The sequence below is a fragment of the Vigna unguiculata genome, unplaced genomic scaffold (genome assembly GCF_004118075.2).
Source record: "Vigna unguiculata cultivar IT97K-499-35 unplaced genomic scaffold, ASM411807v1 contig_417, whole genome shotgun sequence".
NCBI lineage: Eukaryota > Viridiplantae > Streptophyta > Magnoliopsida > Fabales > Fabaceae > Vigna > Vigna unguiculata.
The window spans coordinates 18,514-37,035 of NW_021011128.1; the positions used below are offsets into that span (position 1 = coordinate 18,514).

The window sequence follows — 18,522 nt, forward strand, 5'->3', positions numbered from 1 at the left end:
TTTATTTGAGGCATGAGGGACATCAAAAGGAGTAGAAATTTATGACACCAAGACAAGTCAGCAAGAATCAACGTAGGCTGAAGGAGAAAACAGAAAAAGAAAGAATAGAAAAAGAAGTAATATAAACTGCAGAATGAAGGGAAATTAAAGAAAAAGAAATTGAACTAGAGAAAGTTTATTCATCAATGTTTTTTCTTCTACAGTTTGTGATGTCATTTTACAAGAACAAAAGGATAAGCATGTGAATGAAACACACCAACTTCCATGTTTAAAAAGAAGGATTGTTCATAGTGCTTTATTATGCATTTGGTCCGTCGATAAAAAGCAAATTCGTCAAACACAATGCATGAAATTATTTATTGTTACATATCAAGGTGGGGTACTATTGCCAAGAAATGTTATCGACGGATTGCAACCACTGGAAAGTAACAAATATCATGTTGAATTTGATCCTGGAAGAAGAGAATTAGTTTCAACTTGTGAAAAAATAAAAGTCCTTCACAACATCATAATCAACTTACATTAAAACTGGTGTCTTAAGATTCGGGACAAATCTTCTCGAAGAAGGAGGGTATGATGTGAATTGCATATGGGTCAAATGGAGGATGACTAATGCGCCGTGTTGATGTAGTTTCTTTTATTTAAATAAGGGCCCAATGCTTTGTAAAATTGGCTGACCAAATTGTGTTTGTGCTTAACCAATTAATGGGCTTTAGTTTTGCATTATCTTCAAGTTGAAATACGAGTCCATATGCCAACTTAAGAACCAACCTTTGGAAGATCAAGAGGACCTTTGCTCAAAGTTTATGGATGACTTTTGGTAGCCTTAAATTCAGTTACAATCAACCGTTAAGTAGCGGATCGTTTTTAGCCTGAGTGGATCATTAATTAATAGCTTTAAGCGGGTTGATATTGAAATTTATGCGTCTTTTGTAATTCTGATGGTTAAAGCTCCTATATAAGTTGAACCATTTTCATCAATGAAGGCAAGCTGAGTTTTATTCAGAAAATAAACGAGTTTTATCTCATCTATCTTAGTGAGAGTGATTCTCCTAAGTTCTTGAGTGATTCAAGAATCCATGAGTTTAATCAAAGGTCCTTCATCCCTTTGTGTGTTTCAACTCTTAGGCTTATCTTCCATTCTTGGAAGTGTGATGTCTATCAATTTCCGTTTCATCTTCTTTTATGTTTCCATTTTCTCGTTTTAAAAAATTTCTCAAATTTCTTGCTTGTTAGCATTCCAACAATGATAGATCAGTCAAACGAATCGAAGCTTGTGGATTCACATCATTTGGTATTCAGAGCCTGGCTATCTAGATTTGGAATAAGAAAGGGAGTTTATTATACAAAGTGTTTAACCGAAGGCCATCCATGTTTTGTTGCATTCGATTGTGGAAGCGAAAATAATGTTGTGAGCCAAAGATTGGTGGAGAAACTCCAGTTACCAGCAACCTTTCATTTGGATCAAGCATGCATCAAATTCAGTACATGGCAATGTGTGAAAGAAGAATTATGTGATATTGCTCCCATGGACTCTTGTCATCTTCTTTTGGGATGGGCATGGCTTCGTTTTAAAACACCCCATCTTGATGAACGTTCCCTTTATTTAAGGCATGAGGGACATCAAAAGAAGTAGAAATTTATCACACCAAGAAAAGTAGTAAGGATCAACGTAGGCTGAAGGAGAAAACAGAAAAAGAAGTAATATAAACTGCAGAAGGAAGGGAAAATAAAGAAAAAGAAATGGAACTAGAGAAAGTTTATTCGTCAATGCTTTTTCTTCTACAGTTTGTGATGTCATTTTACAGGAACAAAAGGATAAGCATGTGAATGAAACACACCAACTTCCATGTTTAAAAAGGAAGCTTGTTCATAGTGCTTTATTATGCATTTGGTCTGTCGATAAGAAGCAAATTCGTCAAACACAATGCATGAAATTATTTATTGTTACATATCAAGGTGGGGTACTGTTGCCAAGAAATGTTATCGACAGATTGCAACCATTGGAAAGTAACAAATATCAAGTTGAATTTGATCCTGGAAGAAGAGAATTAGCTTCAACTTGTGAAAAAATAAAAGTCCTTCACAAGATCATAATAAACTTACATTAAAAGTAGTGTCTTAAGATTCGGGACATATGTTCTCGAAGAAGGAGGGTATGATGTGAATTGCGTATGGGTCAAAGGGAGGATGACTAATGCGCCGTGTTGATGCAGTATCTTTTATTTAAATAAGGGCCCAATGCTTTGTAAAATTGGCTGACCAAATTGTGTTTGTGCTTAACCAATTAATGGGCTTTATTTTTGCTTTATCTTCAAGTTGAAATATGGGTCTATATGCCGACTTAAGAACCAACCTTTGGAAGATCAAGAGGACCTTTGCTCAAAGTTTGTGGATGACTTTTGATAGCCTTAAATTTAGTTACAATCAACCGTTAAGTAGCGGATCATTTTTAACCTGAGTGGATCATTAATTAATAGCTTTAAGCGGGTTGATATTGAAATTTATGCATCTTTTGTAATTCTGATGGTTAAAGCTCCTATATAAGTTGAACCATTTTCATCAATGAAGGCAAGCTGAGTTTTATTCAGAAAATAAACGAGTTTTATCTCATCTATCTTAGTCAGAGTGATTCTCCTAAGTTCTTGAATGATTCAAGAATCCATGAGTTTAATCAAAGGTCCCTTATCCCTTTGCGTGTTTCAACTCTTAGGCTTATCTTCCATTTTTGGAAGTGTGATGTCTATCAATTTTCGTTCCATCTTCTTTTATGTTTCCATTTTCTCGTTTTAAATAATTTCTCAAATTTCTTGCTTGTTAGCACCCTAACAATGATAGTCAAACGAATCGAACCCTGTGGATTCACATCATTTGGTATTCAGAGCCTGGCTATCTACTTTTGGAATAGGAAAGGAAGTTTATTATACAAAGTGTTTAACCGAAGGCCATCCATGTTTTGTTGCATTCGATTGTGGACGCGAAAATAATGTTGTGAGCCAAAGGTTGGTGGAGAAACTCCAGTTACCAGCAAACTTTCATCCGAATCAAGCATGCATCAAATTTAGTACATGGCAATGTGTGAAAGAAGTATTATGTGATATTGCTCCCATGGACTCTTGTCATCTTCTTTTGGGATGGGCATGGCTTCGTTTTAAAACACCCCATCTTGATGAACGTTCCCTTTATTTAAGGCATGAGGGACATCAAAAGAAGTAGAAATTTATCACACCAAGAAAAGTCAGTAAGGATCAACGTAGGCTGAAGGAGAAAACAGGAAAAGAAAGAATAGAAAAAGAAGTAATATAAACTGCAGAAGGAAGGGAAAATAAAGAAAAAGAAATGGAACTAGAGAAAGTTTATTCATCAATGTTTTTTCTTCTACAGTTTGTGATGTCATTTTACAGGAACAAAAGGATAAGCATGTGAATGAAACACACCAACTTCCATGTTTAAAATGGAAGCTTGTTCATAGTGCTTTATTATGCATTTGGTTTGTCGATAAGAAGCAAATTCGTCAAACACAATGCATGAAATTATTTATTGTTACATATCAAGGTGGGGTACTGTTGCTAAGAAATGTTATCGACAGATTGCAACCATTGGAAAGTAACAAATATCAAGTTGAATTTGATCCTGGAAGAAGAGAATTAGCTTCAACTTGTGAAAAAATAAAAGTCCTTCACAAGATCATAATAAACTTACATTAAAACTAGTGTCTTAAGATTCGGGACAAATGTTCTCGAAGAAGGACAGTATGATGTGAATTGCGTATGGGTCAAATGGAGGATGACTAATGCACCGTGTTGATGCAGTATCTTTTATTTAAATAAGGTCCCAATGCTTTGTAAAATTGGCTGACCAAATTGTGTTTGTGCTTAACCAATTAATGGGCTTTAGTTTTGCTTTATCTTCAAGTTGAAATAAGGGTCTATATGCCGACTTAAGAACCAACCTTTGGAAGATCAAGAGGACCTTTGCTCAAAGTTTGTGGATGACTTTTGATAGCCTTAAATTTAGTTACAATCAACCGTTAAGTAGCGGATCATTTTTAGCCTGAGTGGATCATTAATTAATAGCTTTAAGCGGGTTGATATTGAAATTTATGCGTCTTTTGTAATTTTGATGGTTAAAGCTCCGTTATAAGTTGAACCATTTTCATCAATGAAGGCAAGCTGAGTTTTATTCAGAAAATAAATGACTTTTATCTCATGTATCTTAGTGAGAGTGATTCTCCTAAGTTCTTGAGTGACTCAAGAATCCATGAGTTTAATCAAAGGTCCTTTATCCCTTTGTGTGTTTCAACTCTTAGGCTTATGGAAGTGTGATGTCTATCAATTTTCGTTCCATCTTCTTTTATGTTTCCATTTTCTCATTTTAAATAATTTCTCAAATTTCTTGCTTGTTAGCATTCTAACAATGATAGTCAAACGAATCGAACCCTGTGGATTCACATCATTTGGTATTCAGAGCCTGGCTATCTTGATGGAGGTGTGACAATGAGCAAAGAGAAGGATCCACTTGAAGAACTTGGAGGACCTATGACAAGGTCTAGAGCAAAGAAAGCAAAAGAAGCTCTACAACAAGTGTTGTCAATATTATTTGAGTACAAGCCCAAGTTTGAAGGAGAAAAGACAAAAGTTGTAAATTGCATCGTGGCTCAAATAGAAGAGGACTAACGCGCCAGATTAATGGAGTTTCTTTTATTTAAATAAAGGCCCTTTTGACATCGTTAGAACCAGCCTTGGAAGACTAAGAAGAGCTTGCTGAATCATTTTGGATGACTTTTTGGCTGCCCCAATTTCAGTTATAATTAGCCATTAGGTAGTGGACAATTATTAGCTTGATTGGTTTATTATTAGCACTAGTGGGATATAGTGACAATTAATGGTCTTTTTGTAACCCTAATGGTTAAAGCCTCTATATAAGCTAAACCATTTCTTATCAATGAAATCAAGTTAAGTTTTGTTCAGAAATTCAATTTTCTATCTAATAGTGAGAGTGATTCTCCTAGTTCTTGAGTGATTCAAGAATCCTTGGCTGTATCAAAGGATTTTGCCATCCTTTGTGTGTTGCCTCCTTTGGAAAGAGTGATACTTTCCTTCCACGTTTAGATTCACCCTTATTACTTTCTTCTTCACCCAATTTTCAAAAAAAAACATTACCTAATTCTGCCCACAAAATATCTCGTGGTCATAACTAGTTCTAACCCTAAAAGAAAAAAAAAATCCTAAGTCAGCCCTTGTGCAATGAGATTCACAACATTTGGTATCAGAGCTTCGGTTTAAGGGTTTGAACGTCAAATTGGTAACATCCTTCCTTCTTTCTTATTTTACCAATTCATTACCTTATTACTTGTATTATTTATGTTTGTGCTGAATCATTGCAAAAGTTAGGCCCTTCTAAAAATTAAAAAAAGAAAATAGTTACAGCAATTCGTAATTGTACTAAAACTGTGATAAAAAAAACATTGGGCCGAATGATTCATGCCTCGTAACAATTTTTATAAGGTAATATATTGGTGTTATTGAAGGATTGTTGTTGATTTCCTTCTTTTTACCTACTTTTCTTGGCCTTTTTTTTTCTTTGTTAACCTCTATTTGTCTACTTACAAGCGTTTCACTGCACATATTGGAGAATTGTTCTTTGTTATGGCCATAATCTCTTGAATTGCCTAAGAAACCAAGGAGAATTTGAGTGGTAAAAGGCAAGAGTGTTTTATTTTTAGTAAAAGCCAATCTGTGAGTGCAAACACTTGAGTGGGTGAGAAAATTTTCAAACACCATATATATATATTTTGTTCTTGTTACCTTGATCTGTTTGTTAATCATGGCAGAAAGGAATGATATTCAGATACAAATTGCTGCATTATCTCAACATTTGGAGAGGTTGATGAAGCAATAACAAGATGAGTTTCATGATAGGTTGGACCAACTAGAGAATAGAACCCCACCAAGAGGAGGAGGAGGAGGGCCACAAAGGAATGAAGGCAGAATAGAAGGAGTAAGGTTGAATGTGCCACCTTTCAAGGGGGGGAGTGACCCTGAAGCTTACTTGGAGTGGGAGCTCAAAATTGAGCATGTATTTTCTTGCAATAATTATAGTGAGGAGTAAAAGGTAAGGCTTGCAGTAACTGAATTTTCTGATTATGCTTTAATTTGGTGGAACAAGTTGAAAAGACAGAGGATTAGAGATGAGGAGCCTTTGGTGGACTCTTGGGGTGAGATGAAAAGGGTCATGAGGAAGCGGTATGTACCTTCTAGCTTCCATAGGGACTTAAAATTGAAACTACAAAGACTTTCTCAAGGAAGCAAGGGAGTGGATGAGTATTATAAGGAGATGGAGATTCTTATCATCCAAGCCAAAATTGAAGAAGATCCTGAGGTAACTATGGCACGTTTCCTTAATGGATTAAATCAAGATATTAGAGATGTTGTTGAGTTGCAGGAGTTTGTGGAGATGGAGGATCTATTGCATAAAGCCATACAGGTAGAACAACAAATTAAAAGAAAGAGTACAACAAAAAAGAGTTCTACCAATTTCAATTCTTCAAACTGGAAAGATAGAGTAAAGAAAGAAGGTGTTGCCTCCTTTAGCAATTCAGTGCTTTCTAATGAAGGAAAAATTGTTCAAAAGAAACCTAAACATCCACCAAAAAGGACTAGAGAAGTGAAATGTTTTAAATGTTTGGGCATGGGACATTATGCCTATGAGTGTCCCACAAAGAAGACCGTTCTTCTTAAGGATAATGGGGAGTACACAAGCGATTCTGATGATGATGATGGAGAGGTAGAAGAGAGTGATGGCGAGTTGAAACCTAATGTAGGAGAGTTATACATGATTAGAAGGATGTTGGGAAGTCAAGTCAAGGCTGAGGATGCATCTCAAAGGGAGAATATTTTTCATACAAGATGTTCAGTTAATGGTAATGTATGTTTGGTAATCATTGATGGAGGAAGTTGTACCAATGTGGTGAGTTCAAGATTAGTGTCAAAAATGAACATGGACACTAAACCACATCCTAGGCCATACAAACTTCAATGGCTTAGTGAAGGAGAAGAAGTCCAAGTGAAACACCAAGCTGAAGTCTCTTTCTCCATTGGGAAATATGAAGATAAGATCTTATGTGATGTGGTTCCCATGGAGGCTAGCCATATTCTTTTGGGAAGACCGTGGCAGTATGACATTAAAGCCATTCATGATGGTTTCACTAACAAAATCTCTTTCATGTATGAAGATTAAAAAGTGGTCCTCAAACCCTTGTCTCCTAAAGAGGTGTGTGAGGATCAAATAAAAATGAGAGAAAAGTTAGCAAATGAGAGAAAGAGTGAAACACTTGAAAGGAAAAAGAAAAAGAGTGAAACATTTGACAGGAAAATGAGAGAAAATGAAACATTTGAGGGTAAGCAAGTTTATTTAGCAAGAGAAAGAGAGGTAAGGAGGGTGCTTTGCGCAAGATAGCCCCTCTACTTATTGTTTTGTCAAAATCAAATTTCAAATTCTGACCAATTTGGCAAATTTGAATTGCCCTCTAGTATTGAGTCCCTTTTGCAGGATTATAAAGATGTGTTTCCAGCAAGTGTCCCTGATGGTTTGCCAACTTTGAGAGGAATTGAGCATCACATTGATCTCATTCCGGGAGCTGCTTTGCCCAATAGGCCAGCTTATAGGAGCAACCCACAAGAGACCAAAGAGATTGAAAAACAAGTTACTGAACTCATGAGTAAAGGTTGGGTGAGGGATAGCATGAGTCCATGTGCTGTACCTATGATTTTGGTGCCCAAAAAGGATGGCTCATGGAGGATGTGTTCTGATTGTAGAGCAATAAACAACATCACCATCAAGTATAGGCATCTAATTCCAAGGTTAGATGATCTTCTTGATGAACTTTATGGTGCATGTGTGTTTTCTAAAATTGATCTTAAAAGTGGCTATAATCAGATTAGGATTAGAGAAGGTGATGAATGAAAAACTGCTTTTAAAACTAAATATGGATTGTATGAGTGGTTGGTTATGCCCTTTGGTTTGACAAATGCACCTAGTACTTTTATGCGGTTAATGAACCATGTTTTAAGAGAGTTTATTGGTAAATTTTTTGTGGTGTACTTTGATGATATTTTGATCTATAGCACCAGTCTTGATTTGCATGTTGAGCATTTGTAATCTGTTTTGGTTGTTCTTAGAAAAGAAAAATTGTATGCCAATTTGGAAAAATGCATCTTTTATTCTGATCATGTGGTGTTTTTGGGTTTTGTTGTGAGTGCTAAAGGTGTACAAGTTGATGCGGAAAAGGTCAAGGCCATCCAAGAATGGCCTACACCTAAGACTGTCAGTGAGGTGAGGGGTTTTCATGGTTTAACAAGTTTTTACAGGAGATTTGTTAAGGATTTTAGTTCCCTGGTTGCACCTCTAAATGAAATTATTAAAAAGAATGTGGGTTTTAAATGGGGAGAGAAACAAGAGGAGGCCTTTGCTTCCCTCAAGCATAAGCTAACTAATGCACCTATTCTTGCCATGCCTAATTTTGCAAAATCTTTTGAAATTGAGTGTGATGCATCAAATGTGGGTGTTGGGGCTGTTTTGTTGCAAGATGGACATCCCATTGCTTATTTTAGTTAAAAGTTAAGTGGGGTTGCCCTTAACTATTCTACTTATGATAAGGAATTGTATGCTTTGGTTAGAGCTTTAAAGACTTGGCAACACTATTTGTTACCCAAAGAATTTGTCATTCACAGTGATCATGAGTCCTTGAAATACTTGAAAGGACAAGGTAAGCTTAATAAGAGGCATGCTAAATGGGTAGAGTTTTTGGAGCAATTTCCGTACGTAATCAAGTATAAAAAGGGGAAAGGAAATATAGTGGCTGATGCACTTTCTAGGAGGCATGCATTGCTTTCTATGCTTGAAACTAAACTATTTGGTCTTGAATCTTTGAAAGACATGTACAAGGATGATGCAAATTTTGCTGAAATATATGCTGCATGTGAAAAGTTTTCTGAAAATGGTTACTATAGGCATAATGGATTCTTGTTTAACTCAAATAAATTGTGTGTGCCTAAGTGTTCCATTAAAGAGTTGCTTGTGACTGAATCACATGAAGGAGGTTTGATGGGTCATTTTGGGGTTTAAAAGACTTTGGAAATTTTGCAAGAGCACTTCTTTTGGCCTCATATGAAACATGATGTACATAACTTTTATGATCACTGCATTGTGTGTAAAAACGCTAAATCTAAGGTGAAGCCTCATGGATTATATACTCCTTTACCTGTTCCTGAATATCCTTGGACTGACATTTCAATGAACTTTGTTATGGGGCTGCCTAAAACAAAGAATGGAAAGGATTCTGTCTTTGTTGTTGTTGACAGATTTTCTAAAATGGCACACTTCATACCTTGCAAGAAGGTGGATGATGCTTGTCATGTGGCTGACTTGTTTTTCAAGGAAATAGTAAGACTTCATGGACTACCAAGGAGCATTATGAGTGATAGGGATACAAAATTCCATAGTCACTTTTGGAGGACCTTGTGGGGTAAGATTGGTACTAAATTGTTATTTTCTACTACTTGTCACCCACAAACTGATGGTCAAACTGAGGTAGTCAATAGAACTTTAGGCACATTACATAGGACTGTTATAAAGAAAAATCTTAAGTCTTGGGAAGCATGTTTGCCTCATGATGAGTTTGCTTATAATAGGGTTGTCCATAGCACGACTAATTATTCACCCTTTGAGATTGTATATGGATTTAACCCTTTAACTCCACTTGATTTGCTACCTATGCCTAACATTTCCATGTTTAAGCTTAAAGAAGCACAGGCTAAAGCTGACTATGTGAAGAAGTTACATGAGCAAGTAAGGGGTCAAATTGAAAAGAAAAACGAAAGCTATGCAAGGCAAGCTAACAAAGGTAGAAAGAAGGTTGTCTTCCAACCTGGAGATTGGGTTTGGGTGCACATGAGAAAGGAAAAGTTTCCAGAACAAAGAAAATCAAAGCTTCAACCAAGGGGAAATGGTCCATTCCAAGTGCTTGAAAGAATAAATGACAATGCTTACAAAAATGATCTGCCTGGTGAGTATAATGTTAGTTCCACATTCAATGTGTCTGACTTATCCCTTTTTTATGTAGAGGGAGAATCTGATTTAAGGACAAATCCTTCTCAATAGGGAGAGAATGATGGAGGTGTGACAATGAGCAAAGACAAGGATCCACTTGAAGAACTTGGAGGACCTATGACAAGGTCTAGAGAAAAGAAAGCAAAAGAAGCTTTACAACAAGTGTTGTCAATATTATTTGAGTACAAGCCCAAGTTTGAAGGAGAAAAGACAAAAGTTGTAAATTGCATCGTGGCCCAAATGGAAGAGGACTAACGCGCCAGATTAATGCAGTTTCTTTTATTTAAATAAAGGCCCATTTGACATCTTAAGAACCAGCCTTGGAAGACTAAGAAGACCTTGCTGAATAATTTTGGATGACTTTTTGGCTGCCCCAATTTCAGTTATAATTAGCCATTAGGTAGTGGACAATTATTAGCCTGATTGATTTATTATTTGCACTAGTGGGATATAATGACAATTAATGGTCTTTTTGTAACCCTAATGGTTAAAGCCTCTATATAAGCTGAACCATTTCTTATCAATGAAATCAAGTTAAGTTTTGTTCAGAAATTCAATTTTCTATCTAATAGTGAGAGTGATTCTCCTAGTTCTTGACTGATTCAAGAATCCTTGGCTGTATCAAAGGATTTTGCCATCCTTTGTGTGTTGCCTCCTTTGGAAAGAGTGATTCTTTCTTCCACTTTTAGATTCACCCCTTATTACCTTCTTCTTTACCCAATTTTCAAAAAAAAAATTACCTAATTCTGCCCACAAAATATCTCGTGGTCATAACTGGTTCTAACCCTAAAAGGAAAAAAAAATCCTAAGTCAGCCCTTGTGCAATGAGATTCACATCATATCTAGATTTGGAATAGGAAAGGAAGTTTATTATACAAAGTGTTTAACTAGAGGCCATCCATGTTTAGTTGCATTCGATTACAGAAGCGAAAACAATGTTGTGAGCCAAAGATTGGTGGAGAAACTCTAGTTACCAGCAACCTTTCATCTAGATCAAGCATGGATCAAATTCAGTACATGGCAATGTGTGAAAGAAGTATTATGTGATATTGCTCCCATGGACTCTTGTCATCTTCTTTTGGGATGGGCATGTCTTTGTTTTAAAACACTCCATCTTGATGAACGTTCCCTTTATTTGAGGCATGAGGGACATCAAACGTAGTAGAAATTTATGACACCAAGAAAACTCAGTAAGGATCAACGTAGGCTGAAAGAGAAACCAAAAAAAGAAAGAATAGAAAAAGAAGTAATATAAACTGCAGAAGGAAGACAAAATAAAGAAAAAGAAATGGAACTAGAGAAAGTTTATTCGTCAATGTTTTTTCTTCTACAATTTGTGATGTCATTTTACAAGAACAAAAAGATAAGCATGTGAATGAAACACACCAACTTCCATGTTTACAAAGGAAGCTTGTTCATAGTGCTTTTTTATGCATTTGGTCCGTCGATAAGAAGCAAATTCGCCAAACACAATGCATGGAATTATTTATTTTTACATATCAAGGTGGGGTACTGTTGCCAAGAAATGTTATTGACGGATTGCAACCATTGCAAAGTAACAAATATGAAGTTGAATTTGATCCTGGAAGAAGAGAATTGGTTTCAACATGTGAAAAAATAAAGTCCTTCACAAGATCATAATAAACTTACATTAAAACTAGTGTCTTATGATTCGGGACAAATCTTCTGGAACAAGGACCGTATTATGTGAATTGCATATGGGTCAAATGGAGGATGACTAATGTGCCGTGTTGATGCAGTTTCTTTTATTTAAATAAGGGCCCAATGCTTTGTAAAATTGGCTGACCAAATTATGTTTGTGCTTAACCAATTAATGGGCTTTAGTTTTGCTTTATCTTCAAGTTGAAATAAGGGTCCATATGCCAACTTAAGAACCAACCTTTGGAAGATCAAGAGGACCTTTGCTCAAAGTTTGTGGATGACTTTTGGTAGCCTTAAATTCAGTTACAATCAACCATTAAGTAGCGCATCGTCATTAGCTTGAGTAGATCATTAATTAATAGCTTTAAGCGGGATGATATTGAAATTTATGTGTTGTTTGTAATTCTGATGGTTAAAGCTCCTATATAAGTTGAACCATTTTCATCAATGAAGGCAAGATGAGTTTTATTCAGAAAATAAACGAGTTTTATCTCATCTATCTTAGTGAGAGTGATTCTCCTAAGTTCTTGAGTGATTCAAGAATCCATGAGTTTAATCAAAGGTGCTTTATCCCTTTGTGTGTTTCAACTCTTAGGCTTATCTTCCATTCTTGGAAGTGTGATGTCTATCAATTTCCGTTCCATCTTCTTTTATGTTTCCATTTTCTCATTTCAAATAATTTCTAAAATTTCTTGCTTTTTAGCATTGCAACAATGATAGATCAGTCAAAAGAATCGAACCGTGTAGATTCACATCATTTGGTATTCAGAGCCTGGCTATCTAGATTTGGAATAGGAAAGGAAATTTATTATACAAAGTGTTTAACCGAAGGCCATCCATGTTTAGTTGCATTTGATTACGAAAGTGAAAACAATGTTGTGAAAGAAGTATTATGTGATATTGCTCCCATGGACTCTTGTCATATTCTTTTGGGATGGGCATGACTTCGTTTTAAAACACTGCATCTTGATGAACATTCCCTTTATTTGAGGCATGAGGGACATCAACAGTAGAATAGGTTTTTCTTTGGGCCATGTATTGGGCCTTAGAGGAAATTGGGCTTTAGAAGTAATTTTGGACCAAAAAGGGGAATTGGGCCAAATGGGCCAAATGGGCCAAGAGTAGTGTGTCTACTCTAGAAAAGCCTAGAAGCTTCTCGAACTTGCTCTCCAAGGATGAGAGTTAGCTTCCCATGGCAAGACAAGTGTGACTTGCTTAGGTGGCAAGTCACACCTCCCACATGCTCCTTTTTGGCTCCAAAATTCAACTTTCTAGACTCCTTTTTCCCTCCACTTTTTGGAGACCCCTTGGTCTCATTTTAGCCTATAAATAGAAGGCTTAGGAGATGTATTTTGGAGCTTGAAATTGAGTAATGAATTGCTGCCCAAATTTGTGCACAAATCTCTTTTGAGCTCACCTTAGAGTAAACTCTTCTCTAGTTTACTCTAGTCTTCTTCCTTAGGAGTTGGCCTCACCTCTCTTAAGAAACCTTTCACCTACACCAAACCAAACACCTTAAGCTTCTTTCCTTCATGCTTCCGCATCCAACACCATCCATGGAGGCTCCATTCTTCATGCAAGCTTCAATGGAGACAAGAACAAGCCATCATGTGGTATCATGAGCCTTGGTTTTAGTGAGTTAAGTGCTTCTTCTCCATTTTTCTTTCAATTCCGTGTTGTTCATCACTTCTCCTACTTGTCTTGCTGTTTTTGTTCATTTTATTTTGAGTATTAATGTCTTTTTACTTTGGTTCATCTTCATTTGCTTCATCTTGAACCATCCTTGTGTGCTTTAGGTGTTCTATTTGGTTTCTACCATTTACTTTTCATTTTAATTGAGTATTTGTTTTTTTTGTTCAGTTCATTCTCTTGATTCTTGAGTTTATTTTGATTTTAAGATCCATATGTTTTGTCTAGAGTCATGTTTAGTCCATATATGTCATTAATTCCTTGTTTAGCTTTTAATTTTCTTTGAATTTGTTGGTGATGTGTTGCTGAATTTTTTTTCAGATTTGAGTGCAGTTTTTAATCCTTAAAAATTAACACTCTCTTCTCTTTTTGAGCCTTGGAAATGAACCTTCACATCTAGATAACCTTAGTTATCTTAATGTCCAGTGGGAATTTTCCTTGTGCTTGCTTAAAATCACCATAAACCACACTAAATTTCTTTTCAATTAATTGTGCTTTGGTGCTTTTTCATTTCTGTTTTTGAGTTCAGATTGCTATTTAGATCTTAGCAATGTCTTAGAGTCAATTTCCATTGTGTTTCATTGTGTTTCATGATCTTCTTTTGATTCCTTTAAGTTTCCTTCTCCTTTGTGCTTTTTGTTTCCATTAAAATGCAAATGATCAAGCATAGTGTAGTGATGATTCTGTTTTGTAGTGAAAACTAGCTGCTGTAAGAGCAATAAAAAGAAAGAAAAAGAGCAAAAAAATAATACAAGCAAGTGCCAAAAAGAATCAAAAGAAAAGATCAAAAGAAAGTGGCAAAAGAAGTACACTAGAAGCACTACCATCACTTGAGTTTGAGAGCATTATTTTGTTGCATTTTACTGCTGTTCCAGTTGCTGTCTTACTGCACACTGTTTGTATTTGATTTATCATAAAAATTTGGCCGGTGCAAATCCAAATCTAATTTTTGCCTATTTTAGCTAAGACATAGACGAAAAAGTGAAAAAACGAATCATTGAAAAATGTTGAGAAATGAAAAAATGAAAAATATCTGAAGCAGAGGCCTGAATTCACGTTTTTGGACTGGCAGTGAGTGAAAAATCAAATTTCAGTGCAGTTTTCTAGCTTATTTTGGTTGTTTTTCATCCATTCTAGTGCCATTCATTAGGTAATTCATTTGAGTGCTTATCTTGTTTCTTTACCTTATTTCTAGTTTGTCATTTCTTTGGTGATCCTTTGAGTTTGTCTTGGCATTATTCACTTTTGGTTTAACAATTTTAATTTTGTGCTTTTCTTGCTTTATTTCTTGACCTCTTTTGGTTTGGTTTCTATATTTGGTGCATACTTCTTTTTGAGGTGATCTAATTTTCCTAAGGTAGCATCCTAGGAGGTGGAGTACCTAGTCCCGAAAGAGAATCCTCTTTGGTGAGATCAAGAGGAAGTGCAAGAGTGAAACACTTGTGAGGACCAAGCCAAGAAGACAAAGCCAAGAAGACCTTTTACATTTTGTGCACTTTGATTGTATTCAAATTGAGTTGTAAAATTGTAATGATTTCCTTCTTGTGTTCATGGCCTAGTTAGGTGTCTTGGGGGAGTCTTAGGTACTCAATCCCATCTCCTAACTAGAACCTCTTCTATACATTAGTGAAATGCTTTTAGTGGTGAAGTTTGAAGGTTCCAAGTGCCTTCTACTTCTACCAAAACTTAGGCCGCATATAGCTTATAATCTTTCTTGTTTTTAATTTTCTTGTTTGATAGTTTAGTGTGTGTCAACTTAGTCTTTGAATTAATTTCATTTAAGAAGTTTTGTACAAAAGTTTCAAGTTCCCTTGGCTAGGAAAGACGTGGTATGTAAGCAATCCAAGTGATTCACCTCTCTTTCCTGGAGGAGAACTAAAAGCTTTTGCTATCTACTTCTTCTTTGAAAATTTCTTTTAAAGACCAAAGTCTTCTAAAATCTTAAAAAAAAATGTCTCAACCTCCTTCTCAATGTATGAGTGCTTCAAATGAAGAAGAAATAAGTTTGAAACAAATTGCCTTTGATTTGAGAGCACTACTACGTTGGAAGGAAGATGAAATAATTGCAAGGGAAAGGGAAAAACAAGAAAGAGATAGGTTTCATCAACTTTTAGATGAAGAGAGGAGGGGAACAAGAAATATGGAAAGGTTGCATGAGAGGATGTGTAATAGGAGTCAACATTTGTACTCCCACACTCCAACACTAGTCACACACTATGAAGAAGATAGTAGACTAGTTGACAACTTCTATCAACCTCCTCCTCCTCTAAGAAGAGAAAGAAGAGAGCCTAGGGAACCAAGAGCCATTAGAATAGACCTCCCTCACTTTTATGGGAAAGATGATGTTGAAGCTTATCTTGATTGGGAAATGAAGGTTGAGCAACTTTTTGCTTGCCATCAAATAAGTGAGGAGAGGAAAGTACCCTTAGCTACCCTTAGCTTCCAGGGCAATGCTATGTATTGGTGGACTGCCCTCGAAAGAGATAGGAGAATCAATCAAAGTCCCGAGGTCAAATATTGGAATGACCTCAAAGGAGCCCTTAGGAGAAGACATATTCCCTCCTATTATCATAGAGAGCTAATGGATAAGCTCCAAAGACTCCATCAAAATAAAATGAAAGTGGAAGAATATAGACAAAAGATGGAGTTATATATGATGAGGGCTGGGATTAGGGAGTCCGAGGATACCACCATTGCAAGGTTTCTTAGTGGTTTAAGTCTTGAGATAAGAGATAGAGTAGAATTGTTGCCCTACCAAGACTTAAATGACTTGGTTCAACTTTGCATAAAGGTAGAGCAACAAATTCTAAGGAAAAATTTTCGAAATGACTACTCTAACTCTTATACCAAGAAAGAATTCAAGAGGGAGGGTAAACAAGTCAAAGAGGAACCCTCCAAAAGTTTCAAGGAAAAGGAGAAACCAAGGGAAGGCACATCTTCACACACTCGCACTAGTGAAATCAAATGTTTCAAGTGTCTTGGTAGAGGTCATGTTGCATCTCAATGCCCCACCAAAAAGACCATGATCTTAAGGGGTGTTGACCACTATAGTAGCCAAGATGAGCAAGAAAGTGAGAGTGAGACTTCTAGTGAGGAGTCTAATGATGAGGCTAAGGAAATTGCCTATCCTTGTGAAGGAGACCTTCTAATGATTAGAAGACTTCTTAGCAACCAACCCATTCCAAAAGAGCCAACACAAAGAGAGAACATCTTTCATACAAGATGTAAAATTTTTGAAAACACTTGTTCTCTCATTGTTGATAGTGGTTCATGTTGCAATTGTTGTAGTACAAGGTTGGTTGATAAGTTGGCTTTGACTATCATTCCCCATCCAAAACCATACAAATTGCATTGGCTTAATAAAAGTGGGGATTTGACAGTCCAACATCAAGTGAAGGTCAAGTTATCCATAGGGAAATATGAAGATAGTGTGCTATGTGATGTAGTACCTATGGAAGCTTGCCATGTTTTATTAGGAAGACCTTGGCAATTTGACAAGAAAACCATGCATAATGGTCTTACCAATGAAATCACCTTCACTCACAAGGATAGAAAATTTGTCTTGCATCCTTTATCACCATCCCAAGTGGTAGAAGATCAAATGCAAATGAAAAATAAAATAAAGAAAGAAAAAGAAAATTCTACCAACATGCATATTAGTGAAACAAGTTCCAATTATTTAGGTAGAAAACACAAGACTTTTGAGTGCCCTAGCAAAAAAGTCATCATTCTAAGGGGCAAAGACATGTGTGAAAATAAAGTCACACTTACTTCTTCCTCTAAACGAGAAAAGCAAGACCAAAATAAACCTTGTGTTGAAAAAGGAAATATTTTCAAAATTATATGGATTCAACATAAGGAAAATAAGAAGCAAAATGAAAAATCTCCTAAAACCAAAAACCTTTATCATTCATTTGATACAAGGTGTATGAACATAGGGAGTCACATTGTTTGGATGTTTACCAATATAACACTCATTTTGTTGTTTGGTGTTTGTTGTAGGATGGTCTTTGATCCTAGAGGAGGAAGACACAAGAAGAACAATAATAAAGGCTGTTGTCATGAAGAAACATGTAGATCTGAGGACAGATCCTTCGCAAGAAGGAGGGGATGATGACAAACGCCAGCCTTGGCCAAATGCAGACAAGAAGAGTGGTCCTCAACTGTTGAGAGGGCCCAAGCTCTTATCTTTTGGGCCAAAATTGTTTAAATATTAGATTAGAATTTAACTTTTGGGCTTTGTATTTTGGGCTCAGTAGAATAGGTTTTTCTTTGGGCCATGTATTGGGCCTTAGAGGAAATTGGGCTTTAGAAGTAATTTTGGACCAAAAAGGGGAATTGGCCAAATGGGCCAAATGGGCCAAGAGTAGTGTGTCTACTCTAGAAAAGCCTAGAAGCTTCTCAAACTTGCTCTCTAAGGATGAGAGTTAGCTTCCCATGGCAAGACAAGTGTGACTTGCTTAGGTGGCAAGTCACACCTCCCACATGCTCCTTTTTGGCTCCAAAATTCAACTTTCTAGACTCCTTTTTCCCTACACTTTTTGGAGACCCCTTGGTCTCATTTTAGCCTATACATAGAAGGCTTAGGAGATGTATTTTGGAGCTTGAAATTGAGTAATGAATTGCTGCCCAAATTTGTGCACAAATCTCTTTTGAGCTCACCTTAGAGTAAACTCTTCTCTAGTTTACTCTAGTCTTCTTCCTTAGGAGTTGGCCTCACCTCTCTTAAGAAACCTTTCACCTACCCCAAACCAAACACCTTAACCTTCTTTCCTTCATGCTTCCGCATCCCACACCATCCATGGAACCTCCATTCTTCATGCAAGCTTCAATGGACACAAGAAGAAGCCATCACTTGTTAGCATTCCAACAATGATAGATCAGTCAAACGAATCGAACCCTGTGGATTCACATCACTTGGTATTCAGAGCCTGGTTATCTAGATTTGGAATAGAAAAGGATGTTTATTATCCAAAGTGTTTAACCGAAGGCCATCCATGTTTAGTTGCATTCGATTACGGAAGCGAAAACAATGTTGTGAGCCCAAGATTGGTGGAGAAA

General features: G+C 36.3%; 1 pseudogene; it reads left to right on the forward strand.

The window, feature by feature from the left end:
- The first annotated feature begins 5,826 nt into the window (after positions 1 to 5,826).
- LOC114171920 lies at positions 5,827 to 17,678 on the forward strand (annotated as a pseudogene).
- Positions 17,679 to 18,522: the final 844 nt, after the last annotated feature.